This window comes from Physella acuta, unplaced genomic scaffold (genome assembly GCF_028476545.2).
Source record: "Physella acuta isolate Inbredline_101_S28 unplaced genomic scaffold, ASM2847654v3 ptg000199l, whole genome shotgun sequence".
Lineage (NCBI taxonomy): Eukaryota > Metazoa > Mollusca > Gastropoda > Physidae > Physella > Physella acuta.
In genome coordinates this window covers 300,718-304,161 of record NW_026731718.1, presented here as the reverse complement: position 1 = coordinate 304,161, position 3,444 = coordinate 300,718, and the positions used below count along the sequence as shown (strand labels likewise).

At 32.8% G+C, this 3,444-nt stretch overlaps 1 long non-coding RNA gene across 1 annotated transcript; it reads left to right on the top strand.

The window, feature by feature from the left end:
• Positions 1-2,044: 2,044 nt before the first annotated feature.
• On the top strand, positions 2,045-3,080 carry LOC131937045 (uncharacterized). Its single transcript, XR_009386155.1, has 3 exons — positions 2,045-2,163; positions 2,621-2,647; positions 2,908-3,080. It is a non-coding gene; the product is annotated as an uncharacterized LOC131937045 (long non-coding RNA).
• Positions 3,081-3,444: the final 364 nt, after the last annotated feature.

Here is a 3,444-nt window from a genome sequence, read left to right as displayed (position 1 = left end):
TGAGACTGTAGTTGATAAAATATATTTTTTTCCTAACTATGATTGAAAAGTGTCGTCAGATTTGTGCCGTCTTTAATTTCTCTAACACGAGTCAGGGACACGGACATCCAACCAATTCAAGCCTGGAATTCCAACTTTTGGGTTAGCAGTCGTATACTCTAGCCCTCAACCACGGCGTTCCGTTGATTTACGGTTGTATGCGCTCACATCTAAATACAAGGCTACGTCCTAGCTATTGTGAGTATATATTAACTTATAACCAGAATTTACTACGACGGCGTAAATTAGCGGTAGTGCGCCAGACTGATAATCTCTAATTTGAATCGGGGTTTAAGTTAGTAGAACGTCCCTGAGTCAACCCAACTCTGATGGGTATTTGATGGTTAACTTTACTTTACTTGCCTCATGAACCATCAGGTTCGAAAAGGGAAATTTATTTTTATTTTATTTTACCCAGAATATTACTTCCTTTATACCTAAAACATTGTTACATAACTAGACACATTTACTTTTAAATATAATGCATTTTAAATATCATGAACCCAGCCACATATTAACTTTCATGAGATAAATACGGTAAACTCAGGTGTTACTGGGAAAAATAAATCATATTTCACCGCCTGCAGGAAAAACCGCTTCAATTATATGGTGTCTCGACATGAAGATTTCAAAGACACGTTCGACCTTGAATAACCCATTCTAAATCAGCCTAAGCTACCGAAACTAAATTCTATAGCCTTGGTGGTTTCCCCCAAATGCTAACAATGTGTCAAGAGTTTTTCATTTAAATTTCAATTATGTGCAGTATTCCGTTTTTTATACAGCTTGCTGAACATTAAAGGTAGAATTAATTTTACCTGATCATCGTAAAAACGTGAACAGGTGCAGTTTCTCTGGCCGGTGATAGAAAAAAAGGAACAGAAACTGAAACTAGATTTAGGTGCGTGGAAAAGTGTGGCCTGCCGTCTTTGTCACTTTGAACGAAATGGGTCAGAAAATTATTCCAGAGGCTGTTTTCATTTTGGACACCACAGGGTCTCATGAGTTGCCACTTATCATTAATGTTGAAAGTGTATTTAAAGAAAATTAATAATTTAAGACTAAATATTATACAAGTGTTAAATGCAAGAACTGGAAAAAAATGTGTTATCCGTCTGAGGCTATATTTCTATGTGTTTAAATTAAGCCGAAATTGTAACCCGTAGTTTCACTTTTCTAATATAAATTTGTTACCCCACTTTTTAATAGTTTTTACTCAAAACATTGTAGGTTCATATGTTTAAATACGTAAACATTTTTAAAACCAACTGACCTAGCTTTGCAACGTGTATCTACCTGTTGGTTAAGTGCAAACAACTGTCTTGGTTTTGCATTTTTTTACTTTCTCGTATACGGATATAGAAGAATTATTGTTATCGTTCTGAAAAGTAACAGCTTTTTGTTTACAGTTATCGCCGTTTTACGCCTCGCTACTTTATCGTATACGGAATATAAAGAACGAGCCGACCCGCGGCATATCATACGCCGCTATTTAGTTGTTGTTTTTTCTACTTTTCAGTTATTCATAATTTGTGAATTCGACACTACCAACGCTGCCACTGAAAATATTTCTTTAAAACACTATAAGTAGCTCGTTAAGGACGATACCCCCCTCCTTACCCCCCCCTCCGTTTTGTATGTATTGGCTGCAACTCATTTCTATATATCATACCTCCTTTAGATGTTAGTCTTGTAAGATATTAAAGCCGTACAACCCTAAAGGGACAGTATATCTTGAAAATAAACAATCTCTCTCTCTCTCTCTCTCTCTCTCTCTCTCTCTCTCTCTCTATATATATATATATATATATATATATATATATATATATATATATATATATATATATAACATATATAATATATATATATATATATATATATATATATATATATATATATATATATATATATATATATATATATATATATATATATATATATATATATATTATCATAAAATATTTCATGTGTATACATAAGAATTTCCTTGTTCGTCTTTCAGTGCTTATAATAACTACGTCGACTGCTATTTAAAACTAACTATCTGCAAAACTACAACAGATGTTAGACGTGCCGAAATATCAACAGTAAACTCTCTACTAAGTCAGAAAAATGCCGGCTGTTGTAAGTATATGTCTGTTTCTACAAGAGTCATTATTAAACACATACACAAACATAACAATCCATCGGTAAATATCGGTAAATGAAGAAGAGTGCAAATGTTTCTTACGACAGCATTTAAATGGATGTTGTGTAGTCAGCAGAATACTCAGCCTCATTTCCTTTCATCAACTTAGGTCAGTTACTAATCATAGCTGGGTGGACTCATGGACGTCCTACAGTCACTATGCATATATATATATATATATATATATATATATATATATATATATATATATATATATATATATATATATGTATATATTAATATATATATATATATTTAATATATGTATATATATACTGTTGATCATATGAAGATGAGCATTAAACGTGATAGTCATGGATTACAGGATAATCTACACATAGCCTCTATCTACTAACACCATCAAATATAATAAAATCCATTTTATTCCCACAGCTATTTCAGATTCCGGGACCTTAACCAGTAAGTATTTTCAATTCGTTTGAATTTTCAAAAAATAATTATTTCTATCAGTGCGTTTCTTGAATTTGTTCGTATTTGCTTTCCAGTGTATAACTCAGTATGTTTCTTTCCCTACATAAAATCACAATAAATTTTTCTAGTAGAAGTCATTATGATAATTGAATGTATGTTACGATACTTTGCCTCTGAAATGTCATTTAACTGGTTAAAATGTCATTCTAATTTACATGTATTAATTTTTACGTCATGTTCCCCTCCAGTTAGCAGAAACGGAGCTTCGCTAACCAGTCCTCCACACACAACACTGACAGTATGTGTAGCACTGTTCTATGTACTTCGTCGGTTGGTCTTCTAGAACGTCTGTAGCGGCCGAAACCAGACCCAGAACAAAGATGAATGGAAAGCTTTCCTCCGCCATCTATGACCCTTTCGTTTCTTGTAAGGTTGATGATCAAACATGTCGATGTTTCATGCATGTATTTTTAAGTCTTTTGTTTTACGCGACATACAAGGCTTTTATATTTTACAATGTGAATGGAAATAAACATCTTTCATTTAATTTTGTTGTATAGTTAATCCGGGTAGTTGGTTTATGGTAATATTTTGCTCATATGTATGCAACAAATAATAATCACTCATACAAAATAAAGTAGGAGATCATCAAAAGGGAGCACTCTTGATTCAATGGTACCATTGATATCTGTCGTAATAGCTTCCTTAAATTGAGTCGTTATAGATTTGCAGACAAAATTACCCAATCATGACAACAGCTGTACCACGTTGCATAACTTTTGTTT